Source organism: Marmota monax, unplaced genomic scaffold, assembly GCF_021218885.2.
Source record: "Marmota monax isolate L192 unplaced genomic scaffold, Marmota_monax_Labrador192_F-V1.1 WCK01_AAM20220418_F8-fsc00010, whole genome shotgun sequence".
Taxonomy (NCBI): Eukaryota; Metazoa; Chordata; class Mammalia; order Rodentia; family Sciuridae; genus Marmota; species Marmota monax.
In genome coordinates this window covers 19,713,275-19,728,934 of record NW_026692321.1, presented here as the reverse complement: position 1 = coordinate 19,728,934, position 15,660 = coordinate 19,713,275, and the positions used below count along the sequence as shown (strand labels likewise).

Here is a 15,660-nt window from a genome sequence, read left to right as displayed (position 1 = left end):
GATAGGCTCTCTCTCATAAGTAGAATTGGTATAAAGTATCAGGTATGAATTTTTTAAGGTATGAATATTTTTAAGTCACTCAATATATATTAACAAATTGCTTTAAGGTTGTACTAATTAGCAGGGCTTGGTGGAAATGCCTGTAATCCCAGCAACAGGCTGAGGTAGGAGGCTGAGGTAGGAGGATCACAAGTTCTAGGCCAGCCTGGCAACTCAGGAAGACCTTGTCTCAAAATGAAAAGGGCTGGGGCTATAGTTCAGCAGTAGAACAACCCTGGTTTTAATCCCCAGTATAGGAAAAAAAAAAAAATTGTACTAATTAAACTGTCACCAGCAATACAGAAGCCTATTCTACATCCTTACCTTTCATTTTACAAGGCTGAAATAAAATAACTTGTCTATTTCAGTATATGGCCAAAATGTTTATGTTTATACCTTTCTGATCCCCCGATACAATGGCAATATCAGAAACCTTTAAATGTGGGTCCATGAGGAGGGGGCTTATGGAGAAAGGCTTTTATTTTTTTCTTTATGTACTTTGTATCATTTTAATTCTTCACAGTGAGCATGTAAACCTTTTCAAAGCTAGCAAAAAGACAAAGATATTTCTATTTTGGAGGGAAAAAACGAAAAAAACAGCACCCTGTTTTTGTTTGCAATTAGTGGGCTGATTAAATGCATCAGAACCCTAGCTCTAAGCTTTATATGACTTGAGTTTTCTGTCAAATGGTGATGATACTCATGTCACAGGATTCTTATTATCATTTATGTGAGATAATTCTTATAAAATATATAGAACAAAACCTTGCATTCAGGACATATTAATGCATGCTAACTGTATTTTTAATGCGCCTCACATGTGCAAGACAAGTGCTCTACTCTGAGCTACAACCCTAGCCCTATATTTTTTATTCTGACATTTCTTTTAGTCTTTGGAGGTGCCTGCACCCTTACCCACAATCTCAGTCATTTTTTCTCACCATTTATCCCAATAATATCTAGACTCCAGGGAACAATGCTTGTGTGATGCCACATTAGCCACATACCTCTTTATGAATGTTTGGTAAATCATAAACCACTAACCCCAGAGTGACAGAAAGGCATGAGGCAGAGGAAACAAGTGGAACACATGTGTGTGGGCAGCACACTCAAGCACAAATGAATGCCCATTCCATTCCAGATGGTACCGAGGACTCACAGCATCTCAAACTAGCAAAAACCGAGAGAGCTTGTTTTCAGTAGAAAACAGCTGGGGTGGTGGTGGTGCAGGGGGATACTCAGGAGGTAAAAATAAGAATACAGGAATATGGGATTTAAAAAAATCTGAAATTTCCAAGCTATCAATTACTTTTTAGAAAAGCTGAGTAGCAGAACACTAAGTGGAGAAGCTTAATTCAAGCACTAAGCTGACAGGTCTGTTCAAGTTCAGTAGGATGTTTAGGGATGCTGCAGTCAAACATCCCTGGCCACCAGCATGTTTTATGAACATGCCATGTTAATTCATCTTTTTGTGTCTCCCTTTCTTCATATGTAAAACAGGAATGATAGAAATTCCTAACTCATAGTGTCCTGAGGAGTAACTGAAGTGAATTATGGGTAAGTTCTTAAGTGCTGGCCCTCCTTATTTTTGTCCACTGCCCTTTGCCCTTGACAGCTTGGTAACAGAGTGCCTCTGGCTTAGCAAACCTCACACCCAACCAGTGTACTTATTTGAGGGATATCCTGTGGCCAGCCCAGGTCAGCAGGCAAGCTTGGGCTTTCTCTCTGCCTTCCTGAAGCAAGAGCCCAGGGAAGGAATACTAGCCCTGCCAGCCTCTCCCAAAGAGGTGGCAAGGGTGCTGAGGGCAGGATGATGGAGGAATTACTCCAGTCAGGAGAGGAGGCTGACCTTGGTGAAGCTGCTGTTAAGTGACTTTTGATTGCCTAGGGTGCACCAAGGGCCTCCTGGCAGCCTAGAGCAGAGGGGGCAGAGGCTAGACAGGGAAGAAAGGGAGGGGCTTGATGTAGGGAGGGGAAGGAGGAAATGGTGGGAAGTTGAGAGGAGGAAGGGGCTGAAGGGAAGGTGGTGGGAGGAAGAAGGCAGTGGAGGAACGGTGGGGGAGGGGAGGAGGGAGCGGGAAAGGTTGGAGGAGACTGGCGGGGCACCTGCCAGTGTGACTGTAATAAGTCCCCTCCTCCAGCAGCCATAAGTACAGCGGCTGGGCCTTGGCGGCCTCCTCTAGCCGGGTGACATCCTCACGCCTCAGAGGCACTTGCTGGCAGCCGCTGGGGGGACGCGGCAGGAGCCTCAAATGCCACCTACTCCCCGGCCTCTCTCCCAGTTGCTGCTTCTATTTTAGGCACCACATTATTTCCTGCTGTGATTTTTTCAGGCTTCTAATTCGGGCTCTGAGGTAAGCCGTGACATCCGCTCGCCCGCAGCCCCCTCTGGCGCTGCTGATCCTTCCAGGGCCACGGGCACCCTCTGGCGCCCTGCGCAGCACCCCTGCGACTGCGGGGAGTCACTCGGCCAGGCTTTCCTAAAAATAGGCTTTCAGGAGGAGGGATTTCCCCCCTGGGTAGAAAGAGTCTAGTTGGAATAGATTTCTAGGCGAGAATTTAGAAAAAAATGACAGGCACCGGGTATAAACTGTGCCATTGTGTTCTGAATCCAGGAAGGGGCTGTACATGCTTCCGCATCAGTGGTTCTCAACTTTTTTGGGCAAGGGCCATTTTGAAAATCTGATGAAGTATGCGCCCTGCTCCTAGAAAATGACCACAGCAACCCACATGCACACAAGTCACTACAATGATGCTTGTAATTTCGGGTGTGAGCAACTCCTGAAGTTGGACCATCCAACCCTGGGAATCCGAGGCTCCAGGTTAAAAGCCGCAGCTCAGTCCCAGGTATTGCATACATCTATCTCTTCTTGGGAGTTTCATCCCACCCAGATTCATTACTCTCTTCTTTCTCTCCCTACCCTCTGATCTCCCTCATTATAATCAATGTGTGTTTTTAAAGATGTATTTTTATGGGCAAGCATTTCACATGCAAGTGGATAAGTGAAGATTAGATTGTACACTGCTTCCTAAGGGTAGTGGCATATCCAGGTTTCCATGCTAGTTTGCTACCAGGGTCCTGCTGGCATCTAGTAGTGGAAAGGACCCTACATTAGGATTCCAAGAGACTTGGGTTCAAATTTAACACCTATCTTGACATCCCAGAACTTCTACTGTGTTTACGGCAATGGAAATTCTAATAATAAAGCTTCATCACATGACTAATTTGGTACAAGGGAAGGCATCTTTTAACTGTCCTCTATCAAGGGAAGAGGCCTAGTTTGCATCTTTTAAATTACACATAATTTGCTGCCCCTCAGAATGGGCAACATCCAGTGTGTGTGTGTGTTTATGTGTGTGTGTGTGTGCACGCGCAAGCACATTTTAGTTAAAGCTGTATGGTCTATGAGAGCATCCTCACCCTCCCCACTGTCAAGTTCACATATTAAAACCTAACTTCTACCCCCACATTAAGAGGCAGGGAACTTTTGGAAGGTGATCAGATTAGAAGTGTTCCCTCTGTGAATGAGATTAGTGCTCCTATTAAAAAAAAAAAAAAGGCTTGAGGGAGCCTATTTGCCCTTTCTACCATACGAGGACTCGTAGCAAGTACCATCTATGAGGAATGGCCCCTCACCAGATCACCAGATCTGCTGGTGCCTTAAGATCTTGGATTTTCCAGCCTCCAGAACTCTGGGAAGTAAATTTCTGTGGTTTATAAAGGACCCAGTATAAAGCATTTTGTTTCATTGTCAAAATGGACAAAAACAGAGGCTGGGATTGTGGCTCAGAGGAAGAGTGCTTGCCTCACATGCGTGGGGCACTGGGTTTGATCCTCAGCACCACATAAAAATAAAGATATTGTGTCCACCTATAACTAAGAAGTAAATGTTTTTAAAAATGGACAGAGTTAAGTCCAAACTAAGGAAATGATGTGAGATGAGCTATCTCTGGAATAATGAGTGAGAAGTCAGGAGCCCATTCCCAGGCACATACAGAGTAGCTAATATGAGAATCAGCCTTTGAAATCTACTTGATCTTGATTCCCCCATTTTTCCATAGTTATTAAAAGAGGGCCACTTCACTGCCCCCCATGACTCCTACAAAGCACAACCTACAAACATACCTCCCTCCCACCTTAATTAGATCTTCCATTTTCTCTAGGATACTCTCTGGTTATGTTTCTATTCTTTATCTCTGCCTTATGTCTTCTACAGTGATACCCCAACCTCAATCTCTTCCTGCCTCACGGATTCCTTATCTGTTGCTGGCTCCTCCTGCTGTTCTGTGATTTTTTAAACAGTGGCCACTTTCCAGTATTCATCATGCTGCACTGAGTTCCCTGTTCTTGGCCTTCTGCCTTTCAGAAGAGATCACACTGAATTTGATGGGCTCAGCTATATCCTCTAGGTACCTGCTCTGATCTCTTAAATTCCAGTCTCAAATTCAGTTGCCCACTGCACAACTTTAAATGTAAGCCCTATTGTCATTTCCAATAATACCTACCTAAAAATGAGTTTCTTATTTTTCCCGAACCAGCTTTCCCTCCTGGTTTCCCTTTTCTGTTTGGGCCATAACCATTCCTCTGATCATCCAACACAAAGGTTCCATCAGCTTTGATTCTTCTCTTTCCCTCTCTTCCCACCTGCATGCAGGCATCAAATCCTGTCTATATCTCCTTTGGGATCTCTGGCATCCATCTCTTCCTTCCAGTAGCTCCCTGGATGTTTTTTCTGCCCACAGCTTCTCCATCCTTTAACATAGATCACTTCCATATCAAGAGCTTCTAATTTCTTATTATCTTCCCTGTTTTTCAATCTGACTCACTTTAGCCCCCCTCCTTTTTTTTTTTTTTTTAACCAAAGAGCACCCTTCACCAGAAAGCACAGAAGCCAAATTCCAGTGCTTAGTAGGTCAGGTGGGTCATGAAACAGATCAGGTGCACGATGACAGGGAGTGATAGGAAGTGGCTTCTAGATTCTAGTGCCTCAGTCTAGAGGGGGATTGAGTAGTTCCACTGCCATCAGGCCCAGTGTGGCCATATTTCCTACTTTTAACACAAAACAAAAACTCACGAAATTTGGATTTTTACATGAAACCTCCCAATTTCCAAAATACTATGACACCCAAACAAAACATGGTTGCAGTCTAAATTCAACCTGCAGGAAACCCTGAACTTAAAATTTTTTGATGTGGGGGGGCTGGGGTTGTGGCTCAGTGGAAGAGCACTTGCCTAGCATTTGTGAGGCATTGGGTTTGATCCTCAGCACCACATAAAAAAATAAATTAATAAAATAAAGGCAGTCAATCCATCCACAACTACAAAAACATTTTTTAAAGAAAATTTTTTTTGATGTGGCAGAAAGCACTTTGAACTGAGAATTTCTAGTTCTGGTTGTGCCAGTAATAGGCTATATAAATGTGAATGAATTTTATCCCCTCTCTGGGCCTTAGTTTCCCCCTATACAGTGAAGAGTCCTATTAAATAATGAGTCTCAAAGCTCTTTTAAATTTGGTATTTCTGTGGTTCTATGGTGTATCCTAACTGGTGAAGAAATCACTTTTGGTTGACTTGACTGATTAATGAGAATTATCATAAACACGCAGTGTACATGAATTACCACATTTCAAAGAACAAGAATACAGTAAGCCTTTGGTTAAATGAAATTCTCCAGGGTTAACTGGAAAATCCCCTCAATCAAGGTTATTGTTCAAAGACTTTCTAAAATGTCAGAGTTCAGCTTCCTGCTTTTCTAAGCACAGGAGATGCAGCAGTACCTGGCAAGGGGAACTGATGAGTCAATGTCTAGGGATGGCTCTGCCACTTGGGCTACAGGGGGTCATAGCTGAATTGGTGGGAGGTCCTCTCAGACCACTGCCAGCCATGGGGCTGCTCAGGGAGCAGTGATGTCTGTAAATCAGGAGCCACCTGGCTGATGCCATAACTAACTATACTGAGGGCCTCACCTGCCTCTTTGCAGGCTTCAGACCCCCATATTTAACATTCCCTTTTGCAGCATAACTCACCCTTAGGCTGGAAAACAGTTGGAAACTGGCATTGCCTGGAATGTATGGAGACTGACTACCATGACACAAAAAGACTTCTTCCTAGGGAAAAGAGTAAAGGCTTTGGAGCCCAATAGATCTTGATTTGAATCCCGACTCTTCCACTTTCTAGCCGTATGACTTTAGGTAAATTCACTTAAAACTTTCTGAGTGAGTTTTAAGTTTCCAGTCTATAAATCAGAGGCAACAATACAGTCTCAGAGTTTTTGTGAGGACTGAGACAAATAATGAATTCTAAATGGTTGGTGTGGTGTGTGGGAGTTAGTCTGTGCTTGAAAACTGGAAATCATTATTCCATTAGGAATGAACTTTTTTCTTTTTTGCAGGGGAGAGGTACCAGGAATTGAACCCAGGAGGCACTTAATCACTGAGTCACAATCCCGGCCACCCTGCTTTCTTTTTTTATTTTGAGACAAGGTCTTGCTAAGTTTCTTAGGGTCTCATTAAGTGGCTGAGGCTGGCTTTGAACTTATGATCCTCCTGCCTCAGCAGGATTACAGTCGAGTACCACAGCACCTGGCTAGTAATGAACATCTTTTATTTTTCATGAAAAATCCCATGTCATTCTTTCACTTTTTACTTAGTAAGGTAGGAAATTAATATCAGTCACTTCCTATTTCAGTAGACATTTGAGAAACCAGGTGTTTTTAGAATTAGGTCTCTTGCTCCCTCCTCCCTTCCATCCTACCCATTTATCCTGATAGACATCAGCCTTAAAATCAGAAATAAGATCTGTTTTGCAACTACCATACTAATAATTGATTCAAGCAAGAATCATCAATGGAAGTAAAAGTTAGATGAGGAAAGGATACTCACAGCCTTAAATAATCCTTCACCCAATTATTTACTAATTATAAGAAGAAAGAGTAACTTTTCCTGGCAGACATCTCCTAAATCAAGTGATCAAAGTTAATATCATCAATCCCAAGACAGAGACATCATATGGCTCCTGATATGACACACTGAGAATACAACATCACTTCTGTGGGATTCCTGCCAGCAAATGCCTAACTTGGAATCTAATTGTGAGCCCACGTCAGACTAACCAAACCAAGAAGCATACTACAGAACTGACCTGTACTCATGAAAAATATCAATGTCACGCAAGACAAAGAAAGGCTGAGGAACTAACTGTTCTATGGTAAAAACTCAAGAGATATGAAACTAAATGGAATGTGTGATCTGGATTGGATCCTGGACTATCTCTGTTAAGAACATTATTGGAAAACTGAATGAACTTTACTATGCATTATATATTAAGTAATAGCATTATATCCATGTTAAGTTCCCTGATTTATGTAAGAAAGTATCCAAGTTCTTGAGAAAGTCACACTGAAATATTTAAGGGGGAAGAATTGCTAGTCTGCAACTTACTCTCAAATGGTTAAAAAGAAAGAAAATAAGTATAAATATGTATATATACACTCAGTTATTAAAACAAATGTAGCAAAATGTGAACATTCGGTAAACCTGAGTGAAGAATACACTAGAGTTCTTTGTACTGGTTTTGCAGCTTTTAGGTAAATTAAAATGATGTCAAAATAAACTGGGTGTGGTGGTGCATGACTGTAATCCCAACAACTTGGGAAGCTGAAGCAGGAGGATTGCAAATTTGAGGCCAGCCCCAGTAATTTAGCAAGGCCCTAAGCGACTTAGTGAGACCCTGTCCCAAGAAATAAAAATAAAAAGGGGGTGGGGGAACGTGGCTCAGTGACAGAGTGCCCCTGGGTTTGAAAAAAAATTTTGTTTTCTAAAAAAAAAATAGAGCTCAGATGCCATGCTCAGAGCCTCATATTATCTGTCCCTGCAGTTTGGTGAAGTAAAAACAGTCCCAACTTGAAGAGGAGGTTTGAACCCAATCTCTCAATCTTCCAACTGCAAGATCCATCCAGAGGCTTCTAATGAACTTCACTCTAAAGAAGATAAAAGAATGCTTCTTTCTTGGAGTTAAGAAGACTAAATGAAGAAGTCTATGTAAAAAACATGGTATCTGCCAAGAAATTGTTCATGTACTCTATAAATGTATGCTTAGAGTCCAGAAGTGATAAACAAATAGAATCCTTGCCTTTGTGTAACTTATATTCTAGCCAGAAAGATGGAAAATAAGTGACAAACTACACAGGCAGACATATATACTTACAAAGTTCTGCAAATTCTATAAGGGTGATGGAGAGTGACGGGGGAGATGGGGTACCCTACCATATATAATGTGGTCAGGGAAATGACATTTAAACTGAGATTGAAGGAGAAGGGAGGAGTTGGCAATCTGGGCAGTGGGAACAGCAGGAACAAGCATGGGGACAGGGGGCAAGAGGTAGGTGTGTGTAAGGAACTATCAGTCTTCTCTCTTCTGCTAACCCAACTATGACTCCTTGTATGTACCTTGAGAGACAGGGCAGCACAGCACCTAGCAGGGACTAGACTCTCAGGTAGTATATGATGAATGAACAAGAGAATGGCTGAGCTCTGGTTCCAATGTTTGCTCATGAAGAGATCCCCCTCTTCAGCCCTTAGCCTCCTGATGTGGAAGGAAGGAGGCTTCTGAAGAAGGCTCATAATTCTCTCCTTTTTATGATTTGCCTAGAGCACAGAGCTGGAGGGACCCCCAAAATCTCACCCTTTCTGTTAAAGGGAAGAAGCAGAGGCCCAGACTCAGGAGAGCCTTGCTGAGGTCCGGATCTGATGGGGCCCATGTCTAGTGCTTTCCCCAGCCCACAGCCTGTCTTGTTTATTTGTTCAGCAGGTTTATTTCAGCCATGGCACAGCCTGTTCTGACTCTGGAACATTTATGAGATGAGCCAGTTTTTTAAAATCATACAAAATAAATGGTTTGCTCTTAGAGCTACGGGGTGGGGCAGTCAGATGGGAGACAGGTTTTGAGGCCAGCTCTGGGGCAAAATTTTAGCTTACCCTTTGCTATATTCTTTTCGCCTCTGCCCTTGGGAACCAAAGGGACTTCAATGGGATTTCCTGCCTCCATTTCTCAAAACGATGATGTGGAAAAACTGGAACACTTAACCATAAGATTTCTAGTTCTCATCTCCACCCTCATCAATTCTATTCTAAACTCTGGTTTCTAAATCACTAAGCTCAAAGAGCTGGGAATGTAGTTCAGTAGTAGAGCTCTTGCCTAGCATGTGCAAAGCTTTGGGTTTGATCTCCAGTACAAAATACATTATATAATGTTCACGCCTTTGAGCTCAAGACACAGTCCAATACAACAGATTGGCCTTGGGACAGGTTTTGGGACTAGCACCTGGATCATTCTGCTCCCTCTGCTTGTAGTGTTCTCTTTTTTTCTACTTATGAACTCTTATCTACCCCTCAAAATCCAGCTGAAGACTCTAAAACCTTGAACTCATTCCCCTGTATTCTACCAGCTCTGTGTGTGTGTGTGTGGTACTGGAGAATGGAACCCAGGGCCTCATGCATGCTAAGCAAGAGCACTACCACTGAACTACATCCCCAGATTTTTTTTTTTTTCCTTCTCTCTTTTCCTGAGACAGGGCCTAACTAAGTTGCTCAGGCTAGCCTCAATTTTTTTTTTTTTTTTGCCTCAAATTTTGAGATCCTCCTGCCTCAGCCTCTAAGTAGCTAGAATTACAGACATACACCACCAAGCCTGGCTTGCCAGCTACTTTTAAAAATAGCTGGTAAATCCAATGAAGACAAAATTTGATCTGAAACATTTATTTTTAGTTATGCAAATATCTGATTATCAAAAACCTGGAAATTAATAATTAACGAAGCCAAATTGTTCAGCCAACAAAATTATTTAAACCTCAATTAAGCCCAGGGTGCCAGGTGGGGTGGGATAAGGGATCCTGGTGGTAAAACCGTGACTGCCTCATTTCTCCAAAAGGCCTGGTACATAGTAAATGCTGTCAAAATGCTCAGTGAATGTGTGAGCCCATGAGGATGAGGATGCTCTCTGGCTTCTAAGGGCTTTGGAGCCTCTGTGAATGCTTGTTGGCTATCCTATAAGGATCAGGCTAAGAAACAATTCAGTAGCTGTCCAAGCCCCAGGCTCTTTCTCCTTTAACTGGGCAATATGCCCATTCTTAGCACTCACCTCAGGTAGTACTAAGACGGATGAAAATGTAGGAATAGACCTTGTGTTCTGGAGTCCCTCCAAGGGGCAGGAGCAACAGCACAGATTCTGATGCCTCTCCAGTGCCCTCTACCCCTTTGTTCAAAGCAACTCCCAAGAAGAGGAGTCTGGTCAGCTGCAGGAGGTACTGTTCTTCACTTCCCAGATTAGCTCAGACCTTAAAAAATCACAGCCCAGTGCCTGCTCTTTCATGCCAAGGAAAACAGTAGATGTCAGAAGCCGCCTTAGGTATCTGGAACTGAACAGCTCCTGCTGCTCCTCCCTTCCTAGTATGAGGTCATTGAATCAGGATGACAAAGCAAACAGTGACATGTGCTGGGACTTGTTCCCAGACTGATTCCAGCATTTCTCCAGCCCTTCCCTCCTCCCCACCTTCAGAATAGCAAACCCAGGTGTAGACAACAAACTGAACTGGAATCAGTCCTTGGGCTTCCAGGAAATTGAGGCTGGGTGGGAGGCATAATCTGTGGTGGCAGAGAGGAGGTCTGGAAAAATGTGGGTAAAAAGGACTTAGGATATCAGTAGCACCAGACATTAGCCTGGTACATTCCAGGCTTTAACATGCTTTCACAACATTCCAAGGGAAGGAGGGTAGGAATTCTTTCTCGACTTCATAAATGAGGAAACAGGCTCACTTAAGGTTAGCAGCTTCATTAGGGTTACATGGCTTAAGTATGACAGAGCCAAACTTAGAATTATTTTTGTGACTCATTAGTTTTGTTGTATCTTCCTACTTCATCACAATTCCTTGAATTTGTCATTGGCAAGTTCATGCTTTCTTCTTTTGCATATCACCATACTATTATTTACTTAATGTTTTCCTTAAATAGACTCACTTTAAAAGTTGATCTCATTCTTAGCAATCGTGTGTGTGTTGATATATATTTAATATGTTCTATTCCATCACCATCCCTGCATCATTAAGGATGGATCTTGAAAGGTTACCAGCCAAATGGGTGCCCTGTTGAAATGCTCAGCTGGTAGTATCACTAAAGGCCAAGGCTATCTTTGTCAGAGCTGTGCCTTAAAGTCAAAGAATCATTGAATTATGGAGGACAAGACATAAATCATAGGATCAGAATCCTAAGGGACAGACCTTATGTAACACACTCAGTCCTAGCCCTAAAGATTAAGGGGTACCAGACAGGGATGAAGTCCTTGCTCTTAACAACTCAGCTTACAGGGCTAGAAGTGTAGCTTAGTGGTAGAGCAATAGCACCATAAAACAAGCAAACCTCAGCTTCCAAACATGGACAACTGAAATCTAGAAGGAATAAGCAGATGCTCTGGAGTTAAAGAAACTCATCTAGACTTGGTTCTACCACAAATTCAGTATGCCTTTGATCAAGTCAATTCATGTTCCCAATCCTTTTCCTTCAGTGATAATATCTCTTCTTTCTGCCATTCAAAACTGATAAAAGAGATTCAGATTAAAAAATGTGTGTTTAAAAATGCTCTGTAAACTATAAAGCTGCAATATAGGACATAAGGAATAAATAGGTGATATCCTAATTCCTCCACAAAATATTTGAATCATAACTGGAGAACGACTTTCTCAAGGGGTAACTAATCACAGTAACAACAGGTTGGGAAGAGATTTGGAAAGCAGCCTTTAGACCTTAACAATGTCCCTGGCTACCTTGCTACTTCAGGTCTTGGGCCCAGGGAGACATTGTTGAGCTGAATCAGCTTGCTGCCCTTGACTCCTTCGGAATCCTGTGTTTCTGATTTTATTTTACTCTTTGTTCCATTTTCAAACATTTATTTATCATCTTTCAGCCACATGTGCAAGTTCGTTGCACAGTAACAGGTCTTTACTGCCCTCGTATGGTCACTCTCTGCCATGGTTGCATGGTCTTCTGAAGGGGTGTATGTGACAATGGCAGACCTGAGGAGACCCAAGCCAAAGATCAGGATTTCCCAGGGCGAGCAGAGGACTTAAAACCCAAGTGAAAGCTAGATGCTGAAATCCAGAACTACTTGATGGGAAGTAATAGTTCCTTGCCCCAAGTAGGACAAGAATCCAGGCCTCTGGATTATCTTGCTAAAACAGTCAGTTCCTAAATTGTCCAGGAAAGAGTTGAAGGCAACTGTGATGTGTCTTTTCCAAGAGAAGGAAAGGCAAGGACTAGAACCTGTCCTCCAATTCCCCAGCCCATTGAAACCAACAGTTAACTAAGGGCCTATTTGTAAACTACTAGGTTTCACAGAGTGGGGTATGAAATATGTGGTCCTGTCCTCAAGAACTCATAAAACTTACAAATGTAAATAATCCACGTACATACACAAACTATATGTGCATGTGTGTGTTTAAATGTATTTTTTTTTTCTTTTCTTGTATTGGGGATCGAATCCAGGGGCACTTGACCACTGAGCTACATTCCCAGACCCTTTTATTTTAAATTTTGAGACAGAGATCTTGCAAAGCTGTTGAAGTTAGCTTTGAACTTGTGATCCTCCTGCCTCAGCCTCGAGTTGCTGGAATTACAAGCCTGTGCCATCATGCCCAGCAACAGACATAATTAACAGATATGAAGCCATTAGAGTAAGGACTATTATAGAAGTAGAAATAAAGTGCTACAGGACTGGTAGGAGAGAGGGATTGGTGACAACCATGGGGATCAGGGAAATTTCCTAAAGGAAGTGAGACTCAAGGTTGAACATTTTTAAAATAAGAAATCTGGGGGAGGGAAGAATAGAACAGATTTTTTAAGGCAGTGAAACTGTATCTGTATATTATAATGGTATATATATGGCATAACATTTGTACAAACTCATAGGATATTACACTGAGAGTGAACGCTAATATAAATTATGGACTTCGGGTCATCACCCCAAGTGTCAGTGTAAGTGCACCAATTATAACAAATGTATCACTCTGGTGCGGGTTGTTGATAATGGGAAGCTAAGTATGTGTGAAGGCAGGGATACATGGAAAAATCTCTCAACCTTCCACTCCATTTTGCTGTAAACCTAAAACTCTGCTCTCAAAGTATTCCAAAATCACTGGAAAAGAGATTTAAGAATCAATGTATTAATTCCATTTGTTTTTGGGGGGTGGAGGTGCTAAGGATAGAACCCAAAGGGACAGGAACTCTATAAGGGAATTTAAAGCCACAAGGGAATTAGATCTCACCCTTTGGATACTAGAAAACCTTTAGAGATTTCAAAATGTGGCATTATACTCAGGGTTGTATTTAAGATTATGTGGAGGAGAGCTAATTAGGTAAAGACCAGGAAGGAAGACCTATAAGAGGTGAGGGGAGCTCGGATTAGAAGAGTGGGCAATGCAAAGGAAGAAATGTAAAACCTCTACATAGAGAAATTAAAATAGACTTGAGAGATGAAGGCAGAGCTACCTTTAGTGAGAATCACTGTCCCATCATGTGCTGAGTCCTCTGACCTGCATCATCATCAATGCCAGGTCATAGTGGGGAGAAAAATTTCTGGTCTCCTATGGAATTAGTCTCAGTTCCACCCTGGAATATGGTGTACCAAACACCTAAACCCAAAGCAGAGCAAAGTCTGCTCAGGCACCAGAAGTTGTCTTGAAAAATCTTGTCAATGCCCACATCAAGTGAGGATTCTCAGGACTTGAATAGCCAGTCACAAGGGACCATACCAATTTGATGCTATGACCCATCTTCCTAACACCAAAAGTCAGAGTTTTGTGTCATTTCCCAGCAGTCCAGCATTTGGTTGGACTAAATCCTGTATGGGAACTCAGCCCTCACCCTACCCAAGACTGATTCCTGCTTTTGATTGCCACAGGGCTGGCAGGCGTCCCTCTGGTTCCCTCTCTCAGGAATCCGTCCACAGCTGCTGGCCACTTGTCACACCCTATCCGGGAGGTGGCAGCATTTCAATAGTAGCAACAGATCCTTAGACTGTGGCTAACAGCTTCAAAGTCAGTTGGGAATTGTGTCATATTTCTAAAAGTGGCTAACTCGTTCCAGTTCCAGTGAAGTAGTAATGGGTAAGGGTGTGGACTTCAAGGAGATAGCTAGGCTTCATATTTCCTAAACAATTGGGACAATTCCAGGGAAAATATTCACAGCAAGCATTCAAGAAACATTAACTGAATGTGCCAGACACTATGCAAAAAACCTAGCAAGAGTCCCTGTTCTCAAGGTGTTTTAATTCTAGCAAGAGTCTTATAGCTGATCTCTTTACTCTGCTTTTCCCTTCCCAAAGTTTTGGTAATGCCTTTCTACTTCACTAGTTTCTTAATGTTTTTGTTATTAGATACTCCTGCCCTGAAGTCACCCAAAGCCACTCCACTTGGTGAGGAGTGCTGTGTCCAAGAAAACAAAATTTAGACACAACAAATCAACCAAAACCTCGTAGTAGTGATCCTTTTAAGGGACTATATATTTGAACATAGCCCTAAAAGAATGTCACGTAAGATCTTCTCTCTCTAAAAAATACTTTGAAAATGTACTCTGATTACAATTACAAAAGAGACCTCAAATGCCCACAGTAACCCTGTATATACCTGGAGGAGAGGACTGAGGAAGGCAGTGGGAAAATCACTCCTAACCCCCAGGGAAAGGCATAAAAGAAAAAGATGGGGAGGGCAAATGCAAGAGACACACCTTACAGCAAATTATGGTATTCAGTGTCTTCATGTACATTATTTGATCCTCTCAAATGTTCTAGTAGACAAGCATAGCACACATTAATCTCCAGTTTCTGGGTGAGGGAAAGCCTACTGTGATCCAGCTCCAGCTACGCTAGAGAGAGTAGATGGGGACTGCAGTTGTGAGTGAGCCACAGCTTCTCAGAGCCCAGGTCTCTTCCTCTGCAGACCAAGGTGGTGTGATGAGTGATCCTAAAGATCCCTCCCATCATCCCAGCCTATTCTCACGCTGTGCTCTGGGTCAAGAGGCTACTAAGCAGTGAAGCCACACAGAACAGGTCTCTAAATTAGGAAAGGGGTTACTTTACAATACAATGACAAAGTCTGTGCTTATGATATGAAGATGGGACTTGAAGTGATCCATTCCCAAGATGAAATCCCAATTTTCCACTGAAATAAATGGACCTTACCAGTATTCACGTCATGGCAATGCTAAGTTTTTGTGTGTGTGCATATGGTGGGGGGAACTGAGGATTGAACTCAGGGGTATGTACAATCACTGAACCATAACCCTTAGCACCTTTTGAGTCAGGGTCTCACTAAGTTGGTTAGGGCCTCATAAATTGCTGAGATTAACCTTGAACTTGCAATCTGCTTGTTTCAGTCTTTAGAGTCACTAGGATTACAGACATGTGCTACTGTGCCCAGTGATGCTAAGGTTTTTATATCTTGAATTTTCTTTACACATGCTTCATTTCTTCTCTTTTCTCTAAATATCCTTAAAATGACTATGCTTCTTTTAATACTTTCTTCTCTATTTTTTTTCTTGGCTACAACAATTATTTATTGGTATGATTAAGAAAGG

The 15,660-nt window shown here is 42.3% G+C and overlaps 1 protein-coding gene and 1 long non-coding RNA gene across 4 annotated transcripts in view; one reads left to right on the top strand and one right to left on the bottom strand.

The window, feature by feature from the left end:
- Slc4a1ap (solute carrier family 4 member 1 adaptor protein) overlaps positions 1 to 15,660 on the bottom strand; it is a 60,171-nt gene that overhangs the window by 13,246 nt on the left and 31,265 nt on the right. The window lies entirely within an intron of this gene.
- On the top strand, positions 2,135 to 8,168 carry LOC124090732 (uncharacterized). Of its 2 annotated transcripts, none has more exons than XR_006851205.1 (3): positions 2,135 to 2,393; positions 2,655 to 2,886; positions 7,916 to 8,168. It is a non-coding gene; the product is annotated as an uncharacterized LOC124090732 (long non-coding RNA). The 2 variants fall into 2 exon arrangements; XR_009226558.1 differs by lacking the exon at positions 7,916 to 8,168 and adding an exon at positions 6,432 to 7,651.